This window comes from Alexandromys fortis, unplaced genomic scaffold (assembly GCF_014885135.2).
Source record: "Alexandromys fortis isolate MF-2015 unplaced genomic scaffold, M_Fortis_MF-2015_v1.1 scaffold_8_9099976_23576923, whole genome shotgun sequence".
NCBI lineage: Eukaryota > Metazoa > Chordata > Mammalia > Rodentia > Cricetidae > Alexandromys > Alexandromys fortis.
In genome coordinates, this window is record NW_026067899.1 from 7,718,669 (window position 1) to 7,733,531 (window position 14,863).

Sequence of the window (14,863 nt, forward strand, 5' to 3'; positions counted from 1 at the left end):
AAACATTTGAATATTGTTAGCTTACCTTAGTGCAAATATTATTGAGATAAATGTTTCTTTGTCTTGTATTCTGCTCTTGCCTATGTTCACACAGTTGCTATACAGCTGCAGTTATAATGCAGTTCCCCTCCATTGGATGGCTTTGTGGTTATATTAAAATCCATACTTGACTGATGACTTTTAGGTTCTCATTCATTCTATTGTTTTCTATGTTACTGTCACCACTACACTGTCTTATAGAATAAGAAACTGATAGACAGTTATGAAACTTATTAAATTCACCTGCTAAATTTTTCATCTTCAAAATTTTAATGTTTGCTATTCTAGTGCTTTTGCCTTTTCACATATTTACAAGAAGCCTTTCAGCATCTATTGAAAATCCTACTAAAATTCTATTAAAAATGAAATTAATTCTATATAATAATTTAATATAATGGTCAAGTGAAGTTTAATATTGAAATACATGAATTTGAAAACTGAATTGTGTCAGTCCATATGAATAGAAACCCAACAAATCTTATGTGAAACTCAGGTCTTCAATGAGTTTATTTGTAGGTATTTTCAGGGTTGGGTATATACATAGCCCAGTGATAGAACACTTGACCATTATGCTTAGTCCCCAATACTGCAGAATTACTAGAGTAAATTTTTAAAAAATATGTTTTTAGAAAAGAAATCCTGGTTTTCATGTGTTTAAAATTACTTTCCTTCAGAGACTATAGATTTTATTATTTTTTATTTTTGTAAATTGATGTATAAGGCAATGGGTTTTATTTGACAGGTTTATACACATATACCATTAGATTTTGCTCTTATTTGACTCCCCTTACACTCCTTCAACCCTTAAAATTCCTTGTTCCAGTTCTTCCATGATCATTGGTCCCTTTTCTGTAGGTACCTGGCGTTGATACTGTCCAGTCCCCGTTTTTTTCAATCCATATATGTATATGTGACATAAATGTCATACATATTTATAAATCTGAATCCCACATATAAAGGAAAACATACAATATTTGCCTTTCTTCTTATCCATTTATTACAATTTTAAATAATTCTATATACATGGATTTATTGCAAATGTTTAAAATGCAGTTAATATTTAATGTCAATCTTATATTCTTCCACCTTGCTGAACTCATTTTATTTTATGAAGTTTTCTTAGATTTTCTTGTACAGGTTCTTTGTGATTTTTTGCATAGAGTCCTATGTCATATTCAAATAGAGACAGCTTTATTTCTTATTTCTAGTCTTTTGCATTCTTTCCTGATTTATGATTGCATGTAGATTTCCCAGAACCATATTGAATATTAATAGTAAGATTAAACCTTGCCTTGTTCATAATCTTGGCATGAAAATACTGTCTTTCACCACTAAGTATCATGTCAGCCCCTAGTTTTCTGAGAATTTGAATCATGAGTGATGTTAAATTTTATCAAAAGACTTCTTTGCATCAGGTAATATGGTTATATGACTTTTCTTGTATGCCTTATTATCATAACGATTTATATTGCTCATTTTTTCATCAAACTAGCCTTGAATATGAGGAATAAATCAACATGTCATGTTTTGTAATTACTTTTACATATTACTTAATGCCATCTGCTGATATTTGATAAGAATTTTTGGTATTTTTACTTATGGAAGAGATTGCTGTGTGGTCTCCAATTCCTTACAAACTTCATCAAGTTTGTGATATTAATATTATGGAACAAATTAGAATATGCTCCATTCTCCATTTCATTATCTAAAAAAAGACTGTTTAAAATTGATGTTAGTTTTTAGGCACTTGTTATAAATCCCTACTAAATCATTGGATTCTGTAGATAACTTGTTGGGAATGTTTCTATGGAATTCAGTTCTCTTAGTATTTGTAATGCTAAGTGTAACATCTCTTTCAGACGGAATCAATTATTGTCATAGGTTGTAATTTCCACTTTCCGAGGATGAGATACAATCTAACTAAGGGAGAAGTTGTTTTCCAATATTTCCTTAACATTCTTTTCATGCTTATATAGTTTTTATTGCTTGGTTAGTTGTGTCTTCCCTATGTTTTTCATTTTAGTTATGCCACAGATTTGCCGTTTTTTTTTTTCCTGGAAATTTCCACATTAGATTATGTTTGAGTTGACCATAGAGAAAGGGTGAATCTCATGCAATGAACATTGTTTTTTGTTTTGTTTTATAATCACAATGAAAAAAAAAAAAAAAGAACAGATACGATTGCTTTTCAAACCATCTTAAAAATAGAAGAATGATGAGGAAAATTTGATTTTTGCCAACATGGCTTTCTTCTACTCCATTTTAAGTAATTTTATCAGAATATCTAAATTACTTAGAGCACTCTGTCCCAAAGATGCCTTGCTCATGCAGTCTAAAGCAGCCCATACAGATACATAGCAATGAAAAAATTCAATACACCTTAGGCAGGTTAGAGTTACACTGGCTCACCCAACACTGTGACTTCCAGAACTTGGCACATTTTCTTATTCCATTGCTTTAACAGAGATTTAGTGGCTCTTGGACACTTCTGTACCATTTTGAAGATGGCAGTATCAGCTGTGTTCAGCTCCAAGAGAAAAATCCTTCAAAGCAGATAAGAACTGAGTGCATAAAGTCAGACTAGATGAGTCCAGGTCGAATTAATTGTGTTTAAGTAGCTAGTTGAGCCTTAGCCAAGCTTCTACTGCTACTAAAGATGTAATTGCTCTGTTTGTGGGGGCTCATGGACTCCCGCAATTATTCCCATTCTCTGCAAGGCTTCCCTTCTATATGTTTGCAGTTTCATATTGATTTTCCTTCCAAGTGTTTGTCTTTTAAAATTCTTTCAATAACCACCTACACCTTGCTAGGGTCTGCTTTTGGTTAGCAGTGTGTACATTGATGTTTTCCAACTGAAATTAAGCTTCCATTTTATCTCCTTTTCCTTTTGTGTCATTAGGTCTACAAACACACAGAAATGAAATTTTAGAGATGGATGCCTGCTCTATAGGGCTAATCATTATATTAGTAAAGTAATCAAAAGGAAAAAGAAATATGGCACCACAACACTTTGAAAATGAACCAAATTGCCACTGTCACTTTCTCCTCCCACTTCTTTTATAAAACTTGGTAACTTTGTGTCCTTTTCAACACTTAGAGGAAAGGGACACACACTGCGGGTCCTTAATAATAATACTGACCATACCCCATTGGTTGTTCCATTTCACAAATAATAAGAGATTCCTGTTTCTTTTGATTTCCTTCCTTTGGCACATACTGTATATAATAATTTTTTTTTATCTTATCTTCTTTCATTATGGGATCTCAAACATGAACCTAGTGATAGGGATTTGTCTTGCCTATGGTGGCAAAGAATTTGAGGTGATAGATCCAACATAGGAACTATTTTAGTTTTAAAACCATTTTGGGTTTGTTTTTTTTATTTGTTTGTTTTCTTTATATATTGGTATATCCTTTCAATTCTATTAATATATAACTAAATGATCTGGTCGCTTCCAATGATCCATCAACCCATTGTTCATCTATTTAATCTGACCTTGGTCAGAATTGAATATACAAAAGAGAATAGACAAAATATAACAGGGTGTATAAAAAGTACTCGAAAGCAAATGTTATCCGACTCAGTTTATTTGATCTGGAAATGTAGTAAACTGCTGTGATTGGTGTGGAATTTTCAACTTTTGGTTTGGCCTCAGTTAGAAAATTGCCGAGTCCTAAAGGTTGGTTATTGCGTCAAACTGCTGGGTGTACCCAGGGGGTTACCCTTGGCTTACTCATTCTTTCTCACTCTGCTTCCAGACCACTCTAATCTAAATTGCACCCAACCTTTTGCACATTTGTCCTGAGTTCATTTTGTTGTAACTACGGTATAACACATTTGATGTCAAATCTGTACGTTCTAATTACACAGAACCAAAAGCAGACAGGCCCCTGTGTGCTTGTGAGCCAAATGCAGCCAAATGTTTCCACTTGTGAGCCCAAGATTACTGGGGAATTTCAAGCATTTCTGTAACTCCCAGTGAAAAAAAGGCATGCATTTAGAATCAAGACACTTACAAATTTATAAATCTGTGAAGACAAAGCTTTTACAATGTACATTCATGTCTGATTTTAAACATTTCTTAAAATGTTTTCAGATAAACCCTGTTTCTTGGTCTTGTTCCAAGAAACTGACCAGCAATAAAATTAAACTGACTGGTTCAATTTTATTTGCTCAAACTAAGAAAATTCATGATGCGGAAAACTCCAAAGTAAGTCTCTCCCCCGATATCCCCTTCTTCCTTCCTCCTCTCTCCTTCCCTCTCATTTTAAAGTCTGTTTTAATCTTCCCAATTCTTATTCTGAAAATAAGACAAAAATTTATGTGGCATAAGTATATATTTGCTCAAATATTTAGGAATAAAAACAAACCTGGCACTGATTTATGAAATTCTTTGTGTTTTGACATGACTGAGGGTGAAAAGGTTTCTTTTGCTAAAAATAATGACACTCATACCTAAGAGACCATCTGGACCCCATTCTCAGAACTGTAGGACTTTGCGAAAACTCAGGCCTGTGACCCTGGTGACCAGTCAGTCAACCCATAATAGATTTACTTCTTTTTCTCACAGATTCGTTTAAATAACTTGTTTTTCTATTGAACGCTGGATATTGGTTGTTGAAGCTGTTGTTTTTAAGTCGTGTAGTTTATTACAGAACTGCAGAGATTTTTACATAGATAAGTTTATATAAAATATTTTTCTATTAATAACTCAGTAACTTAGTGTGTATGGGGGGAAGGGCACAGAGTCTGTGATTACTAGTGGCAGCAGAGTTCTCTTTCCTGTGCTGACGTCCTTCGCTTACATGGTGTCCAAGATATTTCCCATCTCATACTAGTGTGTTAGTAGTTGAAGTAGTGGTGTCATATAGAAATTGAAAACATTAAATATAATGATCTTATGTGTACACTTTGTAATACTTAAGATATATATGAAAGTTGAGAAAAGTAATATATTTTTGGCATAAAGTCAATTAGAATTTGATAAATAGGCTTCAAACTGAAGACTTTTCAACCTTCCTAATGCTGAGACCCTTTAATACAGTTCCTCGTGTTGTGGTGACATCCGGACATAAAATTGTTTCATTGCTACTTCATAATTGTAATCTTGCTACTGTCATGAATCATAATGTAAATATCTGATATTCAGGATATCTGATGTATAACCATGTGAAAGGGCCATTAGAACCCCAGTAGGGGCTATGATCCATATTCTGAGAATCTCTGCTATAGAGTATTACACACCTCTTCTCTGGTGAGATTTTATTGAGGAGGTGGGGTATTTTAAATTTCATTCTGAAATTATAAGAAAGTTGTCACCCTAAACACATTTTATACCTTAAAATTATGATCTAATTAAGGAATTAAATGATGAATGAGTGTAACATTGCACACAGAGGGTAAAAAGTTGTTCTACCAATTCTATGTAACCCAGGAAGATCTGGGTAGTTTTCCTGATTTATAAAGACTCCAGAGTGAACAGGCAGTTTGGGGAATGCTTTCTTGATGGGAATTTAAGTAGCAAAATTGGGGCCTTTGGCATTTTAAGCAAATACTTATGGGAGGAATGGATTAAATTATTGGTGATAGGCTTTGAGATACCTTCTTTTTTGCTGATTTTTTTATTTTCACAATCAAATAATTATGAATTTTTATCATATAAATAGAATTGTACTGGTGAAATGGCATATTGGATAAAAGTACTTGCCACCAAGCCTGATGACCTGAATTCAACCTTCAGGACCCACATGGTGAACGGAGAGAATTGAAGACTTGTCCTCTGAACTATGTATACATGCCATGTACACACACACACACACACACACACACACACATGCGCGCGCGCGTAAGCACATGCATGAACAAACACACACAAAATTTGATTCAAAACCTTTGCTTGCAAATAAATAATAGGATGCAACTTAATACAGGTTAAGTACTTAGCTAATGATTATCTTAGTAACAAATTTACAACTAAATTTTAGCACCAGAATTTAATGTAATCTTTTTTACATAATTCTCTAACCTATTTATGTACTCCAAAATAAAATGCCATGACCAATTGAAAGTAAAAGTGCCCTCTGTTTTTTCCATTTCTGAAAAGACATCTAGAAAAATGGAAAAGCAAACAGCGAAGAAAGACTTGCACATTTTCATGACAATATAAACCAAATCAATAGTGATTGGAAATGACTTTCTCAGTTGTGTGCATTATCAACTATATACAGAGTATTGCCTTAGGAAATAGTTGAGCTTGGTACTGGGCATACAGAATCCTAGCATGCCTATGGTGAGATGGGAGGAGGAAATAGAAAAATCCACAGAAGCTTGCAGGCCACCTGGCATATAGATCTGGCGAAAAAAGGATCATGTTTTATATCTCAAATAAGATCAAAGCCAAGAACCCACATCCAAGGTAGTCTTTTTGTCTTTTGGTCTCCACTCACATACATACACCTATGACCTACACTTAAACACATGCATGCACACAGACCATATATACCAGAGAAAGGAAAAAAGAAGTTTTAATAAAAAGAAATCCAAAATCTCTAAACATAGTAAAAGAAGAGATAATTTTTACCTGTAAAAAATTTACATTATACTTAAGAAGAAAAAATAAATTGCACTAATGTAATAAGTTTAAATGGTCTGAGTAACGCACCTATTGTCTAGCGTTCATAGGCCATAAAGACAATCACTTATGAGTACTTATATTTCACCCCTGATTCAGACTGAAGACTCTAAAATGAACACAACATGAAAGTCATACCTTCTATAGTGAGTTGAACTGTGTGACTTAAATCAAAAGGGTACCCTGAATAAGCATGCAGAATTATTTATAATAGGGTTCTTTACAGCAATGATTAGGGAAAGGATATCAAAATGAGGTACCTAGATCAGGGTAACATTTAAATCCAGTGATTTATAGCTCCTAAGATTTCCTGGTTTAGAAACAAAAAAGGGAGATATGGGCGAAAAGATGGAAGACCATGACAAGACAAAGGTAGAAACTAAAATTTGAACCATCAAACTAAAGGAAGTTAAGGGTGGTAGCAGTCAGCAGAAGCTATAAAAGGAAATAGAACTGATTGTTTTTCCTCATTTTCACCAGGAAACAGTTCTACTCACATCTTGAATTTAAGACAGTGTGTTTTCCTCATTTAAGACATCTAATTTTTGATAATTTGTATAGAAGGGCCAGGAAACAAATATCTCTTTCTTTGTGGAGCTCAATTCTAGTGTAGGGGATACACAACGAACATTCTAAATAAGTAAAATATGTAGTATATACAATGGTGACATGAACTTCAGGGATAAATTGAGCAGAAAAGAAGTATATGGAAAGGAAGGCCCTGTTGTTGGAATGGCACTCCTAATTAGAGATATAGATCAAGACATGTGAGATTGGGTATCAGTATAAGGCATACCACATAAAAGATAGGCACTTAAGAGTCTAGTATCACAAAGGGACAAAACATAGGTAGGAAGAAAATCATACAAGATATTTCAAAAGGATAATACTGCAACCTAAATAATTTTAGGCATGAGTGTTATGCGTAGAGCCCATTATGGAAAGAAAAATCTTGCTGGAAATTGTTTTTTGTATTAAATATTATCAAAGAATCCCTGGGCTAGGAAAAAACCTTACAGTTTATTGGAAATGACCTTTTAATTCTTGAGCTACCCGGATGGTGAAACATTGATTGTCCACTTGGAGGAATCTAGAATCATCTAGAAGATAAAATTCTGGGTACAACTGTAAAATTTTATCTAGGGTAAGCTAGCCTCTGATGATACTTGTGAGAGATAATCTTGATTACGATAATTAAAGTAGGGAGACCTACCTTAGATACTAGCAACACAGAAGGGCTGGGTGTTGAACTACATGCAAAAGCTGGTGGACTGTGAACGTTCTCTGATTTTTGTTGTTCTTGGCTTTTGATCATCAATGCAAAGTGCCAAATTCTTGAAGATTCAGAAGTTCTTGAACATCATGGACTTTGCCCTCAAACTGTGATAAAACAAAACAAATACAACAACAACAAAAAAAAAACCTACCTCTATATTGCATAAGTTGCTTTTGTGGTGTTATCTTATCATAGGAACAAGAAAAATAAAAGATAAAATTAGAGCCAGTAATGGAGATATAGTCATCATAAACCTGGCTCTATGGTTCTGGAGCCTTTGGAACTTGTTTGTGGGAGGAATGTAGGGTCCCTGTAATTTTAGGTTAGAAAATCTCTGTAAAACTGTCAGCAGAGCTTAATGGACCATTCTGTTAGGAGTTTAAAAGACAAAAATGCTGAAACATAGTGAATGGAGGTCTAGCTTATGAGATTCCAGAGGGGAACAAAGACTCTATTAGGAACTATGATAGAGCCATTCATGTGACATTTTGGCCAAGAGACTGGCTTCATTCTGCCCAGAGAATCTGAGTGAGGCTAAATTTAAAAGAAATGGAATAATGTTCAGTTGGTGAAATTGCCAGGCAGGATTGGTATTTGTATGTGGTGTGGTTATTTGTTGACTGAAGTTTCCTCTTCTGCCAAATTCATCAGCCGTTCAGTCCTAAAGAAATATACGAAGGTCTACATTAATAATAAACTGGTGGGCCTAGTATCTCAGGTTTCTTATTAATTAATTCTTACATTTTACATTAAACCATTATTCTTGTCTGTGTTAGCCCCGTGGCTTGGCACATTTTTTGGCAAGGCAGTCACATCTTGCATCTTCTGCATCTGGGTGATGACTGCAAACTGAGCTTTCCTATTCCCAGAAATCTCCTGTCCTCATTGCCCCACCTTTACTTCCTGCCTCGTCTCCCCACCTATGCTTCTTGCCTGGCTACTGGCCAATCAACATTTTATTAAACAAGTACAAGAAACAGATGTTTACAGGGTAAAACCATTGTCCTGCAGCAGCTATATTTTATTACATTCAAACATTTTTATAGTGTGAGAAAGCAAAACACAAACAAATTAGGAGGTTTAGTAAAGAATGTCCTATAGGTTTAAAGTTGCAGACAAGGGTCATACCAATGGCAGTGTGTCTGTAATTGTTAAGAGAAAACTCACACTCTTAATTCAAATAGCAAGAAAATTGACCTGAACACAAGACATCACTTGGGAGCAGAGGCAGGCCAATCTCCAAGTTTGATGCCAGCCTGGTCTACTGAGGGAGTTCCAGGACAGCCAGGGCTGTACACAGAGACTCTGTCACAAAAAGAAGAGCGGGCGGAGGGGACCTAAAAGGTAATTTAGCTGGAAATGAAAATTTTAATAAGTTAAATAAAAAAGCCAGTTGGAAGCCTCACAAATAGAATGTATGAAAGTCAGAAAAGTATGTAGAGAAAAGGAGTCATTCAGTCAAATAAAATGATAAATGACAAAGAAAAGCATCCACATGAACAGAAAATATGTGATCTTTGGGAGACGAGTAAAAAAAAAGCTATGGAACCAGAGAAGAATTTCATGCCAAACAAATAGAAAATATTTTCATAAACTTTATAGAAGAAAATTTCCCAACTCAAGAAAATGAAAGGCTAATTTAGACAAATAACGAAACAGACAGAATCAGAGAAGAAACCCCTCCATAACATATTATAATTATAAATATAGAAAGACAGTTCATTGAAAACTGCAAGAAAGAAGAACCAAGTCATAGAATGGCAGGCTCATAGAAACAATAGCTGATTTTTTTCAATGGAAATTGAAATAATGGTTGTCAATCTGTGGATCAGGTCCCCTTTGGGGAGATCTCATCTCAGATATACTTCCTACCAGATACTACATTATAACTCATAACAGTAGCAACATTCCAGTTGTGAAATAGCAATGAAATGGTTTTATATTTGTGGGTCACCCCAACATAAGGAACTGTATTAAAGGGTCACAGCATTAGGAAGGTTGAGAACCACTGGCTTAGGGTGACATATTTCACATCCTGAAAAACAACATATGCCAACCCTGGCAGGGAGCTATCCCCGTAAAACTGTTGAAACTGAAAGAGAAACAAAACCTTTCCATGTTAAGAGGAGGTTAAAGGAATTTATGATCACCGAGCCAGACCTTCAGAGAACAGTAGAAGTAATTCTTCAGACTTAAAAGTATGTAAACATACCCAAAATATTACAAGGGAAAAATAAACAAGTCTAAGACAACTGTCAAACAGGAGGACTAAGAAAACACAAAAGACAAAATCAACCAAAGTGTATGAATCAATACACACCTTTAAATAATAATTCTGACTATTCATGCCCATAATTATCCAATGAAGGACAACAGACTATCAGACTGGATTAGGAAACAGGATCTATCTATGCGTGTGTATGTGCGAGAGAGAGAGAGAGAGAGAGAGAGAGAGAGAGAGAGAGAGAGAGAGAAGCAGAGACAAAGAGTTAACAGTCTGCACATTCATTTCTACAGGATAAGGGCATGCACATGCCATGGTGTATCTGTGGAGGTCACAGAACAGCCTTCCATCCACTATCATCCATTCCTTTTTGATCTTGTTTAAGACAGGGTCTCGTTGCTTTGGTTTAAGCCAGGCTGGCTGACTGACAGACTACTTGAGATTCTCCTGACCTCCCCCATCACACATACACACACACACACACACACACACACACACACACACACACCCCTTTCATTTTCCATACATGCACTGGGGTTTCAGACATTTAAACTACTACATCAATGGTCTTTCTATGTGGATTCTGGAAATCAAGACTCAAGTCACCAGGTTTATATAGAAGGCACTTTTACCTGCTGAGATGCTAGGGTTTGGAGTGCTGGAGGCAGTGTTAATGTGGTCTCTGATTATGTTATTCTGTGCCTATCTGGAGTTGCTGGGGGTTGGAGTGCCTCAGGGCAAGGTGGTATGGTTTCTCATCTGGAGAGCCGGTAAGACTACATAGATCCCGAGAGTCTGGGTTGATGCACTACAGGGTAGTTTGGGTCTGTCACTTTGACTTTTGAATTCGAGTTACTTGTGTTGTCCTGATGCTCATCAATTAGGACCCAGTGATGAACCTGCCACCACCTCTGCAGCACTGGCATTACCAAGTATATGTCATCACACTCGGCTGTTGCACACGGGGACTAAGAATCAAACTCAGGTCCTCATACTTGCATGACAGGCATTTGACCATCTGCTCTACCTCCCCAGCCCAATGAGCTATAGTTGCCATGGCAACCTTCATAGTCTCCTTCTCTTAAATTGTTCAGTATATAATACATACTTTACCTGGGTTGGACTGATGGATATTTTCCTAGGAATATCCACAGATCCTTATGCCTTCAAGTTTTTACACAAATAAATTGGTCAGTCTAAAACGTTCTTCCCATATATTTTTTTTTTAGCCTAGTAAACTCTATTTAACACTTTGGTTAGAACTCAGAGCCTGCCCTCTTTCTATAAATACTGCCTGGAAGCCCTTGTTCTGAGGAAGGGCCTCCATCCTTACACTACTGTGGCACTGATTTCAAACTATTAGCATTTGTGACCTATCTCTGAATTCATTGCTAACCTGTGTTCCTAGTTCTCCAAATGGAGGACAGAGTTGGTGGAAAACTTCCTTTGGCTTTATCGCTGACAAGTGTATGGCTACTCTGTGGTGGTTGCACAGCAAGCATTTGTGAAACTGATTCACTTGTGAGTACTCAAAGACAAAGCGCTGAGACTACTCTGTCCTGCTTGTTCCATAACCACCCAAGTCATTTTCAGTATTCATTACTGCTATCACAAACACTATTTTAGGTTCTCTTTTTGAAGGATCAGAGTCACGTACTCACAAATCTGCCATAGATGTGCTATAAAAGGGATTTCAGTGATCTAGTTACATTGTCTTCTGCAAAGCCAATGTGCACATTAAAATGTATATATGTGCAAAAATATGAATAGAGGTACACATCCTAACAATACTATGATAAAAAGAAGTCAGGAGGCTGGAGGATTCAGGTCTGGAGCTGCATTTGACGCATAAGCTCCTGTGTTGTTATTTTAAAAAACAGCGACAGGGAAAAATTATTCTTTTAAAAAATGAAACTGCTTCACTGCTGTCCTTCTAATGGATGTACTTTAAAGAAAGCCAGGGGGAATTTTAAACTCCATATACATTTTGTGAACATTCAGATAAATATCTATGACTAACCTCAAGTGTGCTTGAAATTTAAAAAAAATAGAACAATTTTGATATTCCAAGTTGAATTATTAAGTAAAAATATTCAGTTATCAGATAGTTAATTAAGTGGAACTGACTGTATTCATTAAAATATTTGTTCCAAACAAATGTATTTAACATTCAGATATTATGCAGAATAGGTGACAATTGCATATCTCCATGGAGATCAATAATGGGATTCAGATCATTGTGTAAAGAGTCTGCAAGTTTAATGCAGAGAGAATGTCATTATTATTTCTCTCTTAATGATGGTCATTATGCGCAAACACTGATTGAATTCCATTTGTTACCTGCATTTGAGCTGAGAGGAATAATTACAATTTAAGTGTCTCCATTAAAATTCATAAAAGAATATGAATGCAAAAATTATACTTGAAACTGACAAAATATACTTTGAGGATATAAATTGTGTTTTCTGATAGGCCTCTTAAAAGTATTAAAAATAGCTCCACTTTAATAAGATGGCATATAAAGATCATATGTTGTGCTTACCTTTATGCTAATTTTAAAGCTGCAATACATGATCAATAATAAAAAGTAAAGAAAAATTAACTTTCAAAAGTGAGATCACTTATATATTGTTATAGGCATCACTAGTACTTTTGGGTCATAATCATTTTTAAAGTGTTTTAAATTTCTGAATGGCTAGCTTTATGTTATTCTTTATATTGATAGTATTTTCTGACCACCTATCAATGTGGATAACAAATAGTCTGAGGTGTAAAGAATACTTGACTCTGCTGTGTTCTATGTCATTTCAACTGAAATTTGTTCTGCCTATTGTATGCTACGTGTTGTATACATTTCTGATTGGTGATTCATATAATTTTCACCTCTTGAGCACACCGACCACAGTTTTCAGACACTGAAACTGCATTTTCCCCAGAATGAAGTGAGCAACCTTAAGATGGCATTTGGGTGTCGCTGGCCCTACAAGTCTTGCTTCCATAGGCCATGGGAGTCATCTGAGTTCTCTGAGGAGAGACGGTTGAACATTGAAATCTGCAGCTGTCCCTGAGGTGAAGGCACAGCAGCTGTGAGACCTTTAGGCTGCCTAAGGGTGTAGAGAAGCATCTGAAGGGAAAGGATGCTTTCTGATGCAAGCCGGCTTCTCTAACTCCTGAGCAGATATCAAAATCAAGGAGGCTTGAATTTTAAAGCGCTTGTGTTATAAAAATCCTATGTGTATCTAAGATCTTTGTCTGGAATATGAGTGTCTGGGAATTTTTTTGAAGATATGTATTGATCATTTTGTATGTCGGAAACATCAAGTGTAAATATGTCTAAGATGGAATGCTTTAAAAGGTTTTTCAGAGTTAAACTGATTATTGGAACTCAGTTCCCTCACCTTTGTCTAGAACATTCTTCAAAAATAGTATTACTCAGCATTGATATTTGCTGATATACACATTTTTTGCTTTATCTTCCAACTATGCTTCTGACTATTTTACAAGAGCTAAGATATTTGTAAATGCAATGAAAGTGACTTCAATCATGGGATATGAATTGCATTCCTATTAATACATGATTATTTTAGCCTGCCTGATCAAGTGTACTCATAATTTCGCTGACCTCTGTATTGGATATGGTCAGATGCTCGCTCCCAAGTAAAATGCAGAGATGGAATTACAGTGAACAGTGTCTGTCCATTGGGCACAGCACTGGGCAGTTGTCAATGAGACAGAAAAGGGTATAACTAGAGAAGGCTGACAAGAATCCCTGTAGGAGATCTGTCTTTCTCTGGGCACTTAAAATGTCTCTCTTGGGAAGGGGGAAGAAAAGGGAAAATGTAGTGGAGGAAGGTACAAAAGACAGAAGTAAAGAAAAGCAAAGAAAAATGAACAAAATCAATGACTTTTTGCTTGAATAGAGACCAGGGTAAATGTGCACTCACTGACTCTGTCTTTATTTGTGCATTATCTTTAAAGGTGAAAAAGCTGAACCAAACCAGGCCCCCATTTACATACTGAGCAAAGCACAGATGGTACATCACCAAGCAACTAAACATAAAGATTAGTAGAGACTCCAATTTCATCTGACATAAATAAGCGATGATTATAACACTATCCTTTCCAACGATAAAAGTCAAGAAATGGGGAGGGGAAATCCGGACCTTTACACCTTTCAAAGAAATGAGTACACTTTTCTCAAAAAATGTAGAGCAATGTTTAACAGGCTAATATGTGAGTGTGACCTAAGCTTCCGATTCCATCAGTACCTCCTAATAAAAGTTCAGATCAACCGGGATTAAATCATACGTATTAAAAAAATAGCATGAGGAAAATAGCTTCCAATTGAATATCTTAACTAGTCATTCCTGATTGACCTCACACTCTAATGTTTGAACTGCCATTCCTCAGGTATGCAAATCTTTCCTGGACGCTGAAGGGTGGCACTTTCTAAATCTGCAGTGAAACTCAAGCCAATCGTTTTCCCTGCGTGTTTGAGCTAATCCAAGGCCATCCTCTGTCATGCTTTATTCCTCAGTCCTCTGACATGGCGAGAGAAGTTCATTGCAGCCATAATTTGTTCTTATAATTCTTCTGGCACTATTCAGGGCATGTAACAGGAAGTGAACAGTGTCCAGAATGAAGAATCAAGCTTAATTGGTTAAAGAGATTGAAATGGCTAAATAGAAATCA